This window comes from Ambystoma mexicanum, chromosome 5p, assembly GCF_040938575.1.
Source record: "Ambystoma mexicanum isolate Mex_15411 chromosome 5p, UKY_AmexF1_1, whole genome shotgun sequence".
Taxonomy (NCBI): domain Eukaryota; kingdom Metazoa; phylum Chordata; class Amphibia; order Caudata; family Ambystomatidae; genus Ambystoma; species Ambystoma mexicanum.
This window is the reverse complement of record NC_090930.1, coordinates 644,458,859-644,477,310: the sequence shown is the minus strand read 5'-3', so window position 1 is coordinate 644,477,310 and position 18,452 is coordinate 644,458,859.

The following is an 18,452-nucleotide window of genomic DNA, read 5'->3' as shown; positions in this document are numbered from 1 at the left end:
ATTGATATACTTATAGTAATTGTAATTGAAGTTGTTTGCCGTATTAGTGCTAGTGTGTTTTTCATAGATGTGTTTTTATAAATAAATAATTATATATCTTTACACCCAAGCTCTGTTCCGTGTCTGCTTGTTCTACTGTGTAAATTGCACTATCTTGTATACTCCACATACTGCCTAACTCTTCTTGAGGGAAGTCTGACTGCTCAGCCACAGCTACCAAGTGAATCTGTGTGGTACAGACTGCTACCAAATGGGTTTACTGCCAAACACCTGTAGGCCTAAATCTCTTGCAGTGGTCCCAGAGGGAACTGCACATGTTTCTGCTTAACACTGGTGTACAGCGGTGGGATTTGTATTGAGTATACAGTTTAGAGTGCTTTTCAACACTTTAGGATAACTAACTACAAAGCTTAGCACTAAAAAGCAACTTTCAAAACATGTCTACTATGGAAGTTTACAGCCAAGAGTCCTTGTCAGGCGAAAATACTGAGAGTTTGAGAGCTCTCTGTAGACAAAAGGATCTTTCTGTAAGAGGCAAGAAAGTAGAACTGATAGCGAGATTGCTGGAAAACCAAAGTCTGGGTACTGGTTCAGAGGAACCAACTTCGCCAGCAAATGTAGAAAACAGTGATGGTATTGATCTGAATCAAAGTCTTGATAATGAGTCAGAAGAGGAAAATGAACCTAATGAAGTTAGTCACTCTGAGCCTCTGTCTGCCTTACCTACTGTACCTACGGGGCCCATACCAGGTCCCACATGTAACCCTGCTTATTTTGGACTTGAAAAAATGAAGCTCGAATTAGAGTACAAACGTTTTTTAGCCCAATCTGAAAGAAACCAAGAGCAAGAGTTCTGACGAATGAATGCCCAAGCTGACCAGAAGCAAGCTGAGTTAAGACTCAGAAAAATAGAACTTAATCATGAGTTGGAAATGAAAAAGCTGTCTGTGGAAAATGTTTCTCTCTCCTCTGGTTCCTCTAGAAGTTCCAGTCCCAAAAGACCCCGGATGCCTAAGGAATTAGTGGGTATGTATGAACCGAGATTGGATGTGTTGGATTGGTTGAAAATATTTGAATATAATCATGGGCTCCAGGACATCATAGGGAATGATTTACTTCCCTGGTTGTTCTCTAGGCTTTCCCCTGTTGCGACTGATGTGGTAATGGAGTTGGGGGAGGTGGATAAGAAGGATTACGAAAGTGTGAAACTAGCTTTGATAGCTAGATTCGGGAAGACCCCTTCCCAGTATCTTAAGAGGTTTAGAACCCTCAAAAAGCATGATGGTACCCCTTGGGCTACCTGGGTGAGTGAAGGGTTAAAAAACTTAGAGAGATGGATTAAGGGTTACAAGGTGAACACTTATGAGGGTATGAAGAATCTTTTTATATTGGAGTCGATTTGTGATGCCTGTTCTCCTAAGCTCAGACAGCACTTGGCTGATTCGAAGGAATTGGATTCCAGGAAGCTAGCTAAGGAGGCTGAATTGTGGGTTGCCAACAGGGCTACTCAGAAGGATTCTGGGGCAACTCAGAAAAAGGATGAGGGAAAACAGCCTAAAAAAACTCAAAAGAGAATTCTAATAACTCAAATTCCAAAGAGGGCCCCAAACAAAACCATAAGGGTAAGCCACAAGGAAAACCCCAGCAGAATAGTGTACCGTCTGGTGCCAAACCAGAGGGAGGCCAGAACAAGCCACCATTCCAGAAAGCATTCGGTAAATGCTTTGTTTGTGGCTCTACTGACCATGTGAAAGGGGATCCCAGATGCAAGGGTAAACCTTCAGGGGTCCAGCTTGTCTCCTTAGCCTTCGCTCCAGAGGAGGAAGTCCAAATGGCAAGTGGAAACTTTCTACTGCTGGCTGATGAACCCACTGGAGTCTCAGCCAGTGTTTCTTTAGTGTCTCTGGGTTTGTGGGAACAACAGAATTTAGATGTCTATAATTCTATCCCAGATAATACTAAAGAGTATTATAAGGACAGTGTCCAGGTGAATGGTCAGGAGACTCCTGCCATTAGGGACACTGGGGCCAGCATAACTGTGGTGGATACATCTTTTTTTCAGGTTGAGGATGTTGCGAAGGCACCCAAACGCCTCACCAAGTTAGCTGGAGGGCGTGTGGAGATGCTTCCCCAATTACCAGTTCTCATCCAGTGTAACGACATGACTGTGAAGATACCTGTCAGCATACAGAGTGAGGTACCAGGACGCATTCTGTTGGGTAATGATTTAAAAACTCTCGGAGTTGTGTCTCATACCCCCAGACCTCCTAGTAAACGGGTACAGGCACTAACCAGACCTGCAAGGGAGAGAACCATGAGAGCTACTCCCCAGGAGATGATGAAGAAAGATATCACTCCTGCTCCACTGGAATTGTCAGCTGCTGTCTCAAAGAAATCAGAAGCGAAAGAGAAACCTAAAACTTCTATACCGAAACCAGCAGCCAGCATTTCAGTGCAGCCAACAAGGACTTCCCCTCGGTTGTCCAAAGTTACACCCGTAACTCCCCCTCCAGCTGAGGCTGAGAGGGTGGTACAACCCTGTGTGGTAGAATTAGACTCTGAGGAAGAGCTAATGGAAGGCCAGGAACTCATTGGAGATCTGGATCCTGTTGACCATCCTGAGCTGCAGTCTTTACTGGCAGAAGGTGGACCCAACAGGGCAGACTTCAGTAAGGGACAGAGAGAATGTCCAACTCTGGAAGGTCTTCGCCACCAGGCAGAAGCTCAGGCTGAAGGGCAAGAGCCTGGGAAATACAGGTTGCACTGGTAACCTGGCCTCTTCTACAGTGAACCGATCGAGTCTGCACCTGGAGACTACAAACGACTTGTAGTACCCCAAGAGAACAGACAACAGTTCTTGCAGTTAGCCCACGAGATCCCTTTGTCTGGTCACTTGAGTTTCAAGAAGACTAAGGAAAGGCTCTCTCTCTACTTTTATTGGCCAAAGATGGGGGCCGAAGTAGAAAAACACTGCAGGAGCTGCCACACCTGCCAGACATCTGGTAAGGTTGGCTCCAAAAATGTGGCACCTTTAGTGCTTCTCCCAGTTGTGGGAGTCCCATTTGAGAGAGTAGGGATTGACATGGTTGGTCCCCTTGATCCTCCAACCTCCTCAGGCAAGAGGTTTATTCTTGTTGTAGTAGACCATGCTACTAGGTATCCTGAGGCAATTCCTATGAGGACTGTTACAGCTCTGGCTGTGGCTAAGGCCCTCCTTGGTATTTTTACCAGGGTCGGGTTTCCGAAGTAAGTAATCTCTGACAGGGGGTCAAACTTTATGTCCCACTACATGAAAGCCATGTGGAAAACCTCTGGAGTTACTTACAAGTTCTCAACAGCTTATCACCCACAAACCAATGGGTTGGTAGAAAGGTTCAACCGAACCATGAAGAGCATTATAGGTGCTTTAGAAGAACCCCTTAAACGAAAGTGGGACCTTCTACTGCCATGCCTTCTCTTTGCTTATAGAGAAGTCCCTCGGGAGGGAGTAGGTTATTCTCCCTTTGAGCTCCTCTATGGTCAACCCGTCAGAGGTCCATTGGCCCTGATAAAGGAGGGGTTGGAGAGTGCTCCTTCCCCCAAGCCAGTCAGAGTGACTGACTACGTGATAGGTCTCCGGAGGAGAATGTCGCACATGATGACGGAAGCAAGTGATAACTTGAAAGCTGGACAAGCATTGGTCAAGCACTGGCATGATCAAAAGGCTAACATGGTTGAGTTCACTCCAGACCAGCTAGTTCTCGTTATGATCCCAACAAGGCAGAGGGCCTTGCAAGACAAATGGATGGCACCCTTCAGAGTTGTGGGTAAACTCGGAGAGGTCAACTATCTGGTGGACTTGGGCAATCCCAAGGAGGCTCCACAGTCTTCCACACTAACCGACTCAAAGCGTATGTCTCGAGACCCGATGTAGGAGCGTTGCTTCTGGCATCATCAGAGGAAGAAGAAGAGAGTGAAGCTCTTCCGGATCTCCTCCGAGGCTTACATTTAGACGAAAAAATTGAGGGGGACATGTGTGGGGCCTGCTGGCAGGTGCCCCTGACTGCTGTGGGGTGGGGGTACAGGGGGACATGTGTGGGGGCCTGCTGGCAGGTGCCCCTGACTGTGGGGGGGTGGGGGTGCTGGGGGACATGTGTGGGGGCCTGCTGGCAGGTGCCCCTGACTGCTGGGGGGTGGGGGTGCTGGGGGACATGTGTGGGACATGAGTGGGGGCCTGCTGGCAGGTGCCCCTGACTGCTGGGGGGTGGGGGTGCAGGGGGACATGAGTGGGGGCCTCCTGGTAGGTGTCCCTGACTGCTGGGGGGTGGGGGTGCAGGGGGACATGTGTGGGGGCCTGCTGGCAGGTGCCCCTGACTGCTGGGGGGTGGGGGTGCCGGGGGACATGTGTGGGACATGAGTGGGGGCCTGCTGGCAGGTGCCCCTGACTGCTGGGGGGTGGGGGTGCTGGGGGACATGTGTCGGGGCCTGCTGTCAGGTGCCTGTCAATGCTGGGGGGGGCTGGGGGACATGAGTGGGGGCTTACTGGCAGGTGCCCCTGACTGCTGTGGGGTGGGGGTGGAGGGGGACATGTGTGGGACATGAGTGGGGGCCAGCAGGCAGGTGCCCCTGACTGCTGTGGGGTGGGGGTGCAGGGGGACATGTGTGGGACATGAGTGGGGGCCTGCTGGCAGGTGCCCCTGACTGCTGGGGGGTGGGGGTGCAGGGGGACATGTGTGGGACATGAGTGGGGGCCTGCTGGCAGGTGCCCCTGACTGCTGGGGGGAGAGGGTGCAGGGGGGCATGTGTGGAACATGAGCGGGGGCCTGCTGGCAGGTGCCCCTGACTGCTGGGGGGTGGGGGTGCAGGGGGACATGTGTGGGACATGAGCGGGGGCCTGCTGGCAGGTGCCCCTGACTGATGGGGGTTGGGGGTGCAGGGGGACATGTGTGGGACATGAGCGGGGGCCTGCTGGCAGGTGCCCCTGACTGCTGGGGTGAGGGGGTGCAGTGGGACATGTGTGGGACATGAGCGGGGGCATGCTGGCAGGTGCCCCTGACTGCTGGGGCCTGGGGGTGCAGGGGGACATGTGTGGGGGCCTGCTAGCAGGTGCCCCTGACTGCCGGGGGGTGGGGGTGCTGGGGGACATGTGTGGAACATGAGTGGGGGCCTGCTGGCAGGTGCCCCTGACTGCTGGGGGGTGGGGGTGCAGGGGACATGTGTGGGGGCCTGCTGGCAGGTGCCCTGACTGCTGTGCGGTGGGGGTGCAGGGGGACATGTGTGGGGGCCTGCTGGCAGGTGCCCCTGACTGCTGGGGGGTGGGGGTGCTGGGGGACATGTGTGGGGGCCTGCTGGCAGGTGCCCTGACTGGTGTGGGGTGGGGGTGCAGGGGGACATGTGTGGGGGCCTGCTGGCAGGTGCCCCTGACTGCTGGGGGGTGGGGGTGCTGGGGGACATGTGTGTGGGACATGAGTGGGGGTCTGATGGCATGTGCCCCTGACTGCTGTGGGGTGGGGGTGCAGGGGGTCATGTGTGGGGGCATGCTGGCAGGTGCCCCTGACTGCCGGGGGGTGGGGGTGCTGGGGGACATGTGTGGAACATGAGTGGGGGCCTGCTGGCAGGTGCCCCTGACTGCTGGGGGGTGGGGGTGCAGGGGACATGTGTGGGGGCCTGCTGGCAGGTGCCCTGACTGCTGTGCGGTGGGGGTGCAGGGGGACATGTGTGGGGGCCTGCTGGCAGGTGCCCCTGACTGCTGGGGGGTGGGGGTGCTGGGGGACATGTGTGGGGGCCTGCTGGCAGGTGCCCTGACTGGTGTGGGGTGGGGGTGCAGGGGGACATGTGTGGGGGCATGCTGGCAGGTGCCCCTGACTGCTGGGGGGTGGGGGTGCTGGGGGACATGTGTGTGGGACATGAGTGGGGGTCTGATGGCATGTGCCCCTGACTGCTGTGGGGTGGGGGTGCAGGGGGTCATGTGTGGGGGCCTGCTGGCAGGTGCCCCTGACTGCTGTGGGGTGGGGTTGCAGGGGGACATGTGTGGGGGCCTGCTGGCAGGTGCCTCTGACTGCTGGGGGGTGGGGGTGCAGGGGGACATGTGTGGGACATGAGTGGGGGCCTGCTGGCAGGTGCCCCTGCCTGCGGGGGGGTTGGGGGTGCAGGGGGACATATGTGGGGACCTGCTGGCAGGTGCCCCTGACTGCTGTGGGGTGGGGTTGCAGGGGGACATGTGTGGGGTCCTGCTGGCAGGTGCCCTTGACTGCTGGGGGGTGGGGGTGCTGGGGGACATGAGTGGGACATGAGTGGGGGCCTGCTGGCAGGTGCCCCTGACAGCTGGGGGGTGGGGGTGCTGGGGGACATGTGTGGGAGATGAGTGGGGGTCTGCTGGCAGGTGCCCCTGACTGCTGTGGGGTGGGGGTACAGGGTGACATGTGTGGGGGCCTGCTGCCAGGTGCCCCTGACTGTTGAGGGGTGGGGGTGCTGGGGGACATGTGTGGGACATGAGTGGGGGCCTGCTGGCAGGTGCCCCTGACTGCTGGGGGGTAGGGGTGCAGGGGGACATGTGTGGGGGCCTGCTGCCAGATGCCCCTCACTGCTGTGGGGTGGGGGTGCAGGGGGACATGTGTCGGGGCCTGCTGGCAGTTGCCCCTGACTGCTGTGGGGTAGGGGTGCAGGGGGACATGAATGGGGGCCTGCTGGCAGGTGCCCCTGACTGCTGGGGCGTGGGGGTGCAGGGGGACATGTGTGGGGGCCTGCTGGCAGGTGCCCCTGACTGCTGTGGGGTGGGGGTACAGGGGAACATGTGTGGGGGCCTGCTGGCAGGTGCCCCTGACTGCTGGGGGGGTGGCGGTGCTGGGGGACATGTGTGGGACATGAGTGGGGGCCTGCTGGCAGGTGCCCCTGACTGCTGGAGGTGGGGGTGCAGGGGGACATGTGTGGAGCCTGCTGGCAGGTGCCCCTGACTGCTGGGGCGTGGGGGTGCTGGGGGACATGTGTGGGACATGTGTGGGACATGAGTGGGGGCCTGCTGGCAGGTGCCCCTGACTGCTGGGGGGTGGGGGTGCAGGGGGACATGTGTGGTTGCCTGCTGGCGGGTGCCCCTGACTGCTGGGGTGCTGGTGGACATGTGTGGGACATGAGTGGGGGCCTGCTGGCAGGTGCTCCTGACTGCTGGATGGTGGGGGTGCAGGGGGACATGAGTGGGGGCCTGCTGGTAGGTGCCCCTGACTGCTGGGGGGTGGGGGTGCAGGGGGACATGTGTAGGGGCCTGCTGGAAGGTGCCCCTGACTGCTGTGGGGTGGGGGTGCAGGGGGACATGTGTGGGGGCCTACTGGCAGGTGCCCCTGACTGCTGGGGGTGGGGGTGCATGGGGACATGTGTGGGACATGAGTGAGGGCCTGCTGGCAGGTGCCCCCTACTGCTGGGGTGTGAGGGTGCAGGGGGACATGTGTGGGGGCCTGCTGGCAGGTTCCCCTGACTGCTGTGGGGTGGGGGTAGTGGGGGACATCTGTGGGGGCCTGCTGGCAGGTGCCCCTGAATGCTGGGGGGTGGGGGTGATGGAGGACATGTGTGGGACATGAGTGGGGGCCTGCTGGCAGGTGCCCCTGACTGCTGGGGGGTGGGGGTGAAGGGGGACATGTGTGGGACATGAGTGGGGGCCTGCTGGCAGGTGCCCTGACTGCTGGGGGGTGGGGGTGCTGGGGGACATGTGTGGGACATGAGTGGGGGCCTGCTGGCAGGTGCCCCTGACTGCTGGGGGGTGGGGGTGCAGCGGGCATGTGTGGGGGCCTGCTGGCAGGTGCCCCTGACTGCTGTGGGGTGGGGGTGCATGGGGACATGTGTGGGGGCCTGCTGGCAGGTGCCCCTGACTGCTGGGGGATGGGGGTGCTGGGGGACATGTGTGGGGGCCTGCTGGCAGGTGCCCCTGACTGCTGTGGGGTGGGGGTGGATGGGGACATGTGTGGGGGCCTGCTGGCAGGTGCCCCTGACTGCTGGGGGATGGGGGTGCTGGGGGACATGTGTGGGACATGAGTGGGGGCCTGCTGGCAGGTGCCCCTGACTGCTGGGGGTGCAGGGGGACATGTGTGGGACATGAGTGGGGGCCTGCTGGCAGGTGCCCCTGACTGCTGGGGGTGGGGGTGCAGGGGGACATGTGTGGGACATGAATGGGGGCTTGCTGGCAGGTGCCCCTGACTGCTGGGGGTTGGGGGTGCAGGGGGACATGTGTGGGACATGATTGGGGGCCTGCTGGCAGGTGCCCCCGACTGCTGGGGTGTTGGGGTACAGGGGGACATGTATGGGGGCCTGCTAGCAGGTGGCCCTGACTACTGGGGGGTGGGGGTGCAGGGGGACATGTGTGGGACATGAGTGGGGTCCTGCTGGCAGGCGCCCTGACTGCTGGGGGGTGGGGGTGCAGTGGGACATGAATGGGACATGAGTGGGGGCCTGCTGGTAGGTGCCCCTGACTGCTGGGGGGTGAGGTGCCGGGGGACATGTGTGGGACATGAGTAGCGGCATGCTGGCAGGTGCCTCTGACTGCTGGGGGGTGGGGGTGCAGGGGGACATGTGTGGGACATGAGTGGGGGCCTGCTGGCAGGTGCCCCTGACTGCGGGGGGGTTGGGGGTGCAGGGGGACATATGTGGGGACCTGCTGGCAGGTGCCCCTGACTGCTGTGGGGTGGGGTTGCAGGGGGACATGTGTGGGGTCCTGCTGGCAGGTGCCCTTGACTGCTGGGGGGTGGGGGTGCTGGGGGACATGTGTGGGAGATGAGTGGGGGTCTGCTGGCAGGTGCCCCTGACTGCTGTGGGGTGGGGGTACAGGGGGACATGTGTGGGGGCCTGCTGCCAGGTGCCCCTGACTGTTGAGGGGTGGGGGTGCTGGGGGACATGTGTGGGACATGAGTGGGGGCCTGCTGGCAGGTGCCCCTGACTGCTGGGGGGTAGGGGTGCAGGGGGACATGTGTGGGGGCCTGCTGGCAGGTGCCCTTGACTGCTGGGGGGTGGGGGTGCTGGGGGACATGTGTGGGAGATGAGTGGGGGTCTGCTGGCAGGTGCCCCTGACTGCTGTGGGGTAGGGGTACAGGGGGACATGTGTGGGGGCCTGCTGCCAGGTGCCCCTGACTGTTGAGGGGTGGGGGTGCTGGGGGACATGTGTGGGACATGAGTGGGGGCCTGCTGGCAGGTGTCCCTGACTGCTGGGGGGTAGGGGTGCAGGGGGACATGTGTGGGGGCCTGCTGCCAGATGCCCCTCACTGCTGTGGGGTGGGGGTGCAGGGGGACATGTGTCGGGGCCTGCTGGCAGTTGCCCCTGACTGCTGTGGGGTAGGGGTGCAGGGGGACATGAATGGGGGCCTGCTGGCAGGTGCCCCTGACTGCTGGGGCATGGGGGTGCAGGGGGACATGTGTGGGGGCCTGCTGGCAGGTGCCCCTGACTGATGTGGGGTGGGGGTACAGGGGAACATGTGTGGGGGCCTGCTGGCAGGTGCCCCTGACTGCTGGGGGGGTGGCGGTGCTGGGGGACATGTGTGGGACATGAGTGGGGGCCTGCTGGCAGGTGCCCCTGACTGCTGGAGGTGGGGGTGCAGGGGGACATGTGTGGGGCCTGCTGGCAGGTGCCCCTGACTGCTGGGGGGTGGGGGTGCTGGGGGACATGTGTGGGACATGAGTGGGGGCCTGCTGGCAGGTGCCCCTGACTGCTGGGGGGTGGGGGTGCAGGGGTACATGTGTGGTTGCCTGCTGGCGGGTGCCCCTGACTGCTCGGGGTGCTGGTGGACATGTGTGGGACATGAGTGGGGGCCTGCTAGCAGGTGCTCCTGACAGCTGGATGGTGGGGGTGCAGGGGGACATGAGTGGGGGCTTGCTGGTAGGTGCCCCTGACTGCTGGGGGGTGGGGGTGCAGGGGGACATGTGTAGGGGCCTGCTGGCAGGTGCCCCTGACTGCTGTGGGGTGGAGGTGCAGGGGGACATGTGTGTGGGCCTGCTGGCAGGTGCCCCTGACTGCTGGGGGTGGGGTTGCATGGGGACATGTGTGGGACATGAGTGAGGGCCTGCTGGCAGGTGCCCCCTACTGCTGGGGTGTGGGGGTGCAGGGGGACATGTGTGGGGGCCTGCTGGCAGGTTCCCCTGACTGCTGTGGGGTGGGGGTACAGGGGGTCATCTGTGGGTGCCTGCTGGCAGGTGCCCCTGAATGCTGGGGGGTGGGGGTGATGGAGGACATGTGTGGGACATGAGTGGGGGCCTGCTGGCAGGTGCCCCTGACTGCTGGGGGGTGGGCGTGCTGGGGGACATGTGTGGGACATGAGTGGGGGCCTGCTGGCAGGTGCCCCTGACTGCTGGGGGGTGGGGGTGCAGCGGGCATGTGTGGGGGCCTGCTGGCAGGTGCCCCTGACTGCTGTGGGGTGGGGGTGCATGGGGACATGTGTGGGGGCCTGCTGGCAGGTGCCCCTGACTGCTGGGGATGGGGGTGCTGGGGGACATGTGTGGGACATGTGTGGGGGCCTGCTGGCAGGTGCCCCTGACTGCTGTGGGGTGGGGGTGCATGGGGACATGTGTGGGGGCCTGCTGGCAGGTGCCCTGACTGCTGGGGGATGGGGGTGCTGGGGGACATGTGTGGGACATGAGTGGGGGCCTGCTGGCAGGTGCCCCTGACTGCTGGGGGTGCAGGGGGACATGTGTGGGACATGAGTAGCGGCCTGCTGGCAGGTGCCTCTGACTGCTGGGGGGTGGGGGTGCAGGGGGACATGTGTGGGACATGAGTGGGGGCCTGCTGGCAGGTGCCCCTGACTGCGGGGGGTTGGGGGTGCAGGGGGACATATGTGGGGACCTGCTGGCAGGTGCCCCTGACTGCTGTGGGGTGGGGTTGCAGGGGGACATGTGTGGGGTCCTGCTGGCAGGTGCCCTTGACTGCTGGGGGGTGGGGGTGCTGGGGGACATGTGTGGGAGATGAGTGGGGGTCTGCTGGCAGGTGCCCCTGACTGCTGTGGGGTGGGGGTACAGGGGGACATGTGTGGGGGCCTGCTGCCAGGTGCCCCTGACTGTTGAGGGGTGGGGGTGCTGGGGGACATGTGTGGGACATGAGTGGGGGCCTGCTGGCAGGTGCCCCTGACTGCTGGGGGGTAGGGGTGCAGGGGGACATGTGTGGGGGCCTGCTGGCAGGTGCCCTTGACTGCTGGGGGGTGGGGATGCTGGGGGACATGTGTGGGAGATGAGTGGGGGTCTGCTGGCAGGTGCCCCTGACTGCTGTGGGGTGGGGGTACAGGGGGACATGTGTGGGGGCCTGCTGCCAGGTGCCCCTGACTGTTGAGGGGTGGGGGTGCTGGGGGACATGTGTGGGACATGAGTGGGGGCCTGCTGGCAGGTGCCCCTGACTGCTGGGGGGTAGGGGTGCAGGGGGACATGTGTGGGGGCCTGCTGCCAGATGCCTCTCACTGCTGTGGGGTGGGGGTGCAGGGGGACATGTGTCGGGGCCTGCTGGCAGTTGCCCCTGACTGCTGTGGGGTAGGGGTGCAGGGGGACATGAATGGGGGCCTGCTGGCAGGTGCCCCTGACTGCTTGGGCGTGGGGGTGCACGGGGACATGTGTGGGGGCCTGCTGGCAGGTGCCCCTGACTGCTGTGGGGTGGGGGTACAGGGGAACATGTGTGGGGGCCTGCTGGCAGGTGCCCCTGACTGCTGGGGGGGTGGCGGTGCTGGGGGACATGTGTGGGACATGAGTGGGGGCCTGCTGGCAGGTGCCCCTGACTGCTGGAGGTGGGGGTGCAGGGGGACATGTGTGGGGCCTGCTGGCAGGTGCCCCTGACTGCTGGGGGGTGGGGGTGCTGGGGGACATGTGTGGGACATGAGTGGGGGCCTGCTGGCAGGTGCCCCTGACTGCTGGGGGGTGGGGGTGCAGGGGGACATGTGTGGTTGCCTGCTGGCGGGTGCCCCTGACTGCTCGTGGTGCTGGTGGACATGTGTGGGACATGAGTGGGGGCCTGCTGGCAGGTGCTCCTGACAGCTGGATGGTGGGGGTGCAGGGGGACATGAGTGGGGGCTTGCTGGTAGGTGCCCCTGACTGCTGGGGGGTGGGGGTGCAGGGGGACATGTGTAGGGGCCTGCTGGCAGGTGCCCCTGACTGCTGTGGGGTGGGGGTGCAGGGGGACATGTGTGGGGGCCTGCTGGCAGGTGCCCCTGACTGCTGGGGGTGGGGTTGCATGGGGACATGTGTGGGACATGAGTGAGGGCCTGCTGGCAGGTGCCCCCTACTGCTGGGGTGTGGGGGTGCAGGGGCACATGTGTGGGGGCCTGCTGGCAGGTTCCCCTGACTGCTGTGGGGTGGGGGTACAGGGGGTCATCTGTGGGGGCCTGCTGGCAGGTGCCCCTGAATGCTGGGGGGTGGGGGTGATGGAGGACATGTGTGGGACATGAGTGGGGGCCTGCTGGAAGGTGCCCCTGACTGCTGGGGGGTGGGGGTGAAGGGGGACATGTGTGGGACATGAGTGGGGGCCTGCTGGCAGGTGCCCTGACTGCTGGGGGGTGGGGGTGCTGGGGGACATGTGTGGGACATGAGTGGGGGCCTGCTGGCAGGTGCCCCTGACTGCTGGGGGGTGGGGGTGCAGCGGGCATGTGTGGGGGCCTGCTGGCAGGTGCCCCTGACTGCTGTGGGGTGGGGGTGCATGGGGACATGTATGGGGGCCTGCTGGCAGGTGCCCCTGACTGCTGGGGGATGGGGGTGCTGGGGGACATGTGTGGGACATGTGTGGGGGCCTGCTGGCAGGTGCCCCTGACTGCTGTGGGGTGGGGGTGCATGGGGACATGTGTGGGGGCCTGCTGGCAGGTGCCCTGACTGCTGGGGGATGGGGGTGCTGGGGGACATGTGTGGGACATGAGTGGGGGCCTGCTGGCAGGTGCCCCTGACTGCTGGGGGTGCAGGGGGACATGTGTGGGACATGAGTGGGGGCCTGCTGGCAGGTGCCCCTGACTGCTGGGGGTGGGGGTGCAGGGGGACATGTGTGGGACATGAGTGGGGGCTTGCTGGCAGGTGCCCCTGACTGCTGGGGGTTGGGGGTGCAGGGGGACATGTGTGGGACATGAGTGGGGGCCTGCTGGCAGGTGCCCCCGACTGCTGGGGTGTGGGGGTGCAGGGGGACATGTATGGGGGCCTGCTAGCGGGTGCCCCTGACTGCTGGGGGGTGGGGGTACTGGGGGACATGTCTGGGACGTGAGCAGGGGCCTGCTGGCAGGTGGCCCTGACTGCTGGGGGGTGGGGGTGAAGGGGAACATGTGTGGGACATGAGTGGGGTCCTGCTGGCAGGTGCCCTGACTGCTGGGGGGTGGGGGTGCAGTGGGACATGAATGGGACATGAGTGGGGGCCTGCTGGTAGGTGCCCCTGACTGCTGGGAGGTGAGGTGCAGGGGGACATGTGTGGGACATGAGTAGCGGCCTGCTGGCAGGTGCCCCCGACTGCTGGGGTTGCAGGGGTGCAGGGGGACATGTGTGGGACATGAGTGGGGGCCTGCTGGCAGGTGCCCCTGACTGCTGGGGTGTGGGGGTGCAGGGGGACATGTGTGGGACATGAGTGGGGGCCTGCTGGCAGGTGCCCCTGACTGCTGGGTCATGGGGGTGCAGGGGGACATGTGTGGGGGCCTGCTAGCAGGTGCCCCTGACTGCTGGGAGGGTGGGGGTGCTGGGGGACATGTATGGGACATGAGCAGGGGCCTGCTGGCAGGTGCCCCCGACTGCTGGGGGGTGGGGGTGCAGGGGGACATGTGTGGGGGCCTGCTGGCAGGTGCCCCTGACTGCTGTGGGGTGGGGGTGCAGGGGGACATGTGTGGGGGCCTGCTGGCAGGTGCCCCTGACTGCTGTGGGGTGGGGGGGCATGGGGACATGTGTGGGACATGAGTGAGGGCCTGCTGGCAGGTGCCCCTGACTGCTGGGGTGTGGGGGTGCAGGGGGACATGTGTGGGGGCCTGCTGGCAGGTGCCCCTGACTGCTGTGGGGTGGGGGTAAGGGGGACATCTGTGGGGGCCTGCTGGCAGGTGCCCCTGACAGCTGGGGGGTGGGGGTGCTGGGGGACATGTGTGGGACATGAGTGGAGGCCTGCTGGCAGGTGCCCCTGACTGCTGGGGGGTGGGATGAAGGGGGACATGTGTGGGACATGAGTGGGGGCCTGCTGGCAGGTGCCCCTGACTGCTGGGGGGTGGGGGTGCATGGGGACAATTGTGGGACATGAGTGGGGGCGTGCTGCCAGGTGCCCCTGACTGCTGGGGGGTGGGGGTGCAGGGGGCATGTGTGGGGGCCTGCTGGCAGGTGCCCCTGACTGATGTGGGGTGGGGGTGCATGGGGACATGTGTGGGGGCCTGCTGGCAGGTGCCCCTGACTGCTGGGGGCTGGGGGTGCTGGGGGACATGTGTGGGACATGAGTGGGGGCCTGCTGCCAGGTGCCCCTGACTGCTGGGGTGGGGGTGCAGTGAGACATGAGTGGGGGCCTGCCGGTAGGTGCCCCTGACTGCTGGGGGGTGGGGGTGCAGGGGGACATGTGTTTGGGCCTGCTGGCAGGTGCCCCTGACTTCTGTGGGGTGGGGGTCCAGGGGACATGTGTGGGGGCCGGCTGACAGGTGCCCCTGACTGCAGGGGGGTGGGGGTGCAGGGGGACATGTGTGGGACATGAGTGGGGGCCTGCTTGCAGGTGCCCCTGACTGCTGGGGGTGCAGGGGGACATGTGTGGGACATGAGTGGGGGCCTGCTGGCAGGTACCCCTGACTGCTGGGGGGTGGGGGTGCAGGGGGACATGTTTGGGACATGAGTGGTGGCTTGCTGGCAGGTGCCCCTGACTGCTGTTGGTTGGGAGTGCAGGGGGACATGTGTGGGACATGAGTGGGGGCCTGCTGGCAGGTGCCCCTGACTGCTGGGCGTGGGGGTGCAGGGGGACATGTATGGGGGCCTGCTAGCAGGTGCCCCTGACTGCTGGGGGGTGGGGGTGCTGGGGGACATGTCTGGGACATGAGCGGGGGCCTGTTGGCAGGTGCCCCTGACTACTAGGGGGTGGAGGTGCAGGGGGACATGTGTGGGACATAAGTGGGGGCCTGCTGGCAGGTGCCCTGACTGCTGGGGGGTGGGGGTGCAGTGGGACATGAATGGGACATGAGTGGGGGCCTGCTGGCAGGGGCCCCTGACTGCTGGTGGGTGAGGTGCAGGGGGACATGTGTGGGACATGAGTGGTGGCCTGCTGGCAGGTGCCGCTGACTGCTGGGGGCATGGGGGTGCAGGGGGACATGTGTGGGGGCCTGCTAGCAGGTGCCCCTGACTGCTGGGGGGTTGGGGGTGCTGGGGGACATGTGTGGGATATGAGCGGGGGCCTGCTGGCAGGTGCCCCTGACTGCTGGGGGCATGGGGGTGCAGGGGAACATGTGTGGGGGCCTGCTAGCAGGTGCCCCTGACTGCTGGGGGGGTGGGGGTGCTGGGGGACATGTGTGGGACATGAGCGGGGGCCTGCTGGCAGGTGCCCCTGACTACTAGGGGGTGGGGGTGCAGGGGGACATGTGTGGGACATGAGTGGTTGCCTGCTGGCAGGTGCCCTGACTGCTGGGGGGTGGGGGTGCAGTGGGACATGAATGGGACATGAGTGGGGGCCTGCTGGCAAGGGCCCCTGACTGCTGGGGGCATGCGGGTGCAGGGTGACATGTGTGGGGGCCTGCTGGCAGGGGCCCCTGACTGCTGGGGGGTGAGGTGCAGGGGGACATGTGTGGGACATGAGTGGTGGCCTGCTGGCAGGTGCCGCTGACTGCTGGGGGCATGGGGGTGCAGGGGGACATGTGTGGGGGCCTGCTAGCAGGTGCCCCTGACTGCTGGGGGGGTGGGGGTGCTGGGGGACATGTGTGGGACATGAGCGGGGGCTTGCTGGCAGGTGTCCCTGACTGCTGGGGGTTGGGGGTGCAGGGGGACATGTGTGGGACATGAGTGGGGGCCTGCTGGCAGGTGCCCCTGACTGCTGGGGCGTGGGGGTGCGGGGGACATGTATGGGGGCCTGCTAGCAGGTGCCCCTGACTGCTGGGGGGTGGGGGTGCATGGGGACATGTGTAGGACATGAGTGAGGGCCTGATGGCAGGTGCCCCTGACTGCTGGGGTGTGGGGGTGCAGGGGGACATGTGTGGGGGCCTGCTGGCAGGTGCCCCTGACTGCTGTGGGGTGGGGGTACAGGGGGACATCTGTGGGGGCCTGCTGGCAGGTGTCCTTGACTGCTGGGGGTGGGGGTGCAGGGGGACATGTGTGGGACATGAGTGGGGGCCTGCTGGCAGGTGCCCCTGACTGCTGGGGGGTGGGGGTGAAGGGGGACATGTGTGGGACATGAATGGGGGCCTGCTGGCAGGTGCCCCTGACTGCTGGGGGGTGGAGGTGCTGGGGGACATGTGTGGGACATGAGTGGGGGCCTGCTGGCAGGTGCCCCTGACTGCTGGGGGGTGGGGGTGCAGGGGGCATGTGTGGGGGCCTGTTGGCAGGTGCCCCTAACTGCTGTGGGGTGGGGGTGCATGGGGACATGTGTGGGACATGAATGGGGGCCTGCTGGCAGGTGCCCCTGACTGCTGGGGGGTGGGGGTGCTGGGGGACATGTGTGGGACATGAGTGGGGGCCTGCTGGCAGGTGCCCCTGACTGCTGGGGGTGGGGGTGCAGGGGGCATGTGTGGGGGCCTGCTGGCAGGTGCCCCTGACTGCTGGGGGGTGGGGGTGCAGGGGGACATGTGTTTGGGCCTGCTGGCAGGTGCCCCTGACTGCTGTGAGGTGGGGGTGCAGGGGGACCTGTGTGGGGGCCGGCTGGCAGGTGCCCCTGACTGCTGGGGGGTGGGGGTGCAGGGGGACAATTGTGGGACATGAGTGGGGGCCTGCTGGCAGGTGCCCCTGACTGCTGGGGCTGCAGGGGGACATGTGTGGAACATGAGTGGGGGCCTGCTGGCAGGTGCCCCTGACTGCTGGGGGGTGGGGGTGCAAGGGGACATGTGTGGGACATGACTGAGGGCTTGCTGGCAGGTGCCCCTGACTGCTGGGGGTTGGGGGTGCAGGGGGACATGTGTGGGACATGAGTGGGGGCCTGCTGGCAGGTGCCCCTGACTGCTGGGCCATGGGGGTGCAGGGGGACATGTATGGGGGCCTGCTAGCAGGTGCCCCTGACTGCTGGGGGGTGGGGGTGCTGGGGGACATGTCTGGGACATGAGCGGGGTCCTGCTGGCAGGTGCCCCTGACTACTGGGGGGTGGGGGTGGAGGGGGACATGTGTGGGACATGAGTGGGGGCCTGCTGGCAGGTGCCCTGACTGCTGGGGGGTGGGGGTGCAGTGGGACATGAATGGGACATGAGTGGGGGCCTGCTGGCAAGGGCCCCTGACTGCTGGGGCATGCGGGTGCAGGGGGACATGTGTGGGGGCCTGCTAGCAGGTGCCCCTGACTGCTGGGGGGGTGGGGGTGCTGGGGGACATGTGTGGGACATGAGCGGGGGCTTGCTGGCAGGTGCCCCTGACTGCTGGGGGTTGGGGGTGCAGGGGGACATGTGTGGGACATGAGTGGGGGCCTGCTGGCAGGTGCCCCTGACTGCTGGGGCGTGAGGGTGTGGGGGACATGTATGGGGGCCTGCTAGCAGGTGCCCCTGACTGCTGGGGGGTGGGGGTGCATGGGGACATGTGTGGGACATGAGTGAGGGCCTGCTGGCAGGTGCCCCTGACTGCTGGGGTATGGGGGTGCAGGGGGACATGTGTGGGGGCCTGCTGGCAGGTGCCCCTGACTGCTGTGGGGTGGGGGTACGGCGGACATCTGTGGGGGCCTGCTGGCAGGTGTCCTTGACTGCTGGGGGTGGGGGTGCTGGGGGACATGTGTGGGACATGAGTGGTGGCCTGCTGGCAGGTGCCCCTGACTGCTGGGGGGTGGGGGTGAAGGCGGACATGTGTGGGACATGAATGGGGGCCTGCTGGCAGGTGCCCCTGACTGCTGGGGGGTGGGGGTGCTGGGGGACATGTGTGGGACATGAGTGGGGGCCTGCTGGCAGGTGCCCCTGACTGCTGGGGGGTGAGGGTGCAGGGGGCATGTGTGGGGGCCTGTTGGCAGGTGCCCCTAACTGCTGTGGGGTGGGGGTGCATGGGGACATGTGTGGGACATGAATGGGGGCCTGCTGGCAGGTGCCCCTGACTGCTGGGGGGTGGGGGTGCTGGGGGACATGTGTGGGACATGAGTGGGGGCCTGCTGGCAGGTGCCCCTGACTGCTGGGGGTGGGGGTGCAGGGGGCATGTGTGGGGGCCTGCTGGCAGGTGCCCCTGACTGCTGGGGGGTGGGGGTGCAGGGGGACATGTGTTTGGGCCTGCTGGCAGGTGCCCCTGACTGCTGTGAGGTGGGGGTGCAGGGGGACCTGTGTGGGGGCCGGCTGGCAGGTGCCCCTGACTGCTGGGGGGTGGGGTTGCAGGGGGACAATTGTGGGACATGAGTGGGGGCCTGCTGGCAGGTGCCCCTGACTGCTGGGGCTGCA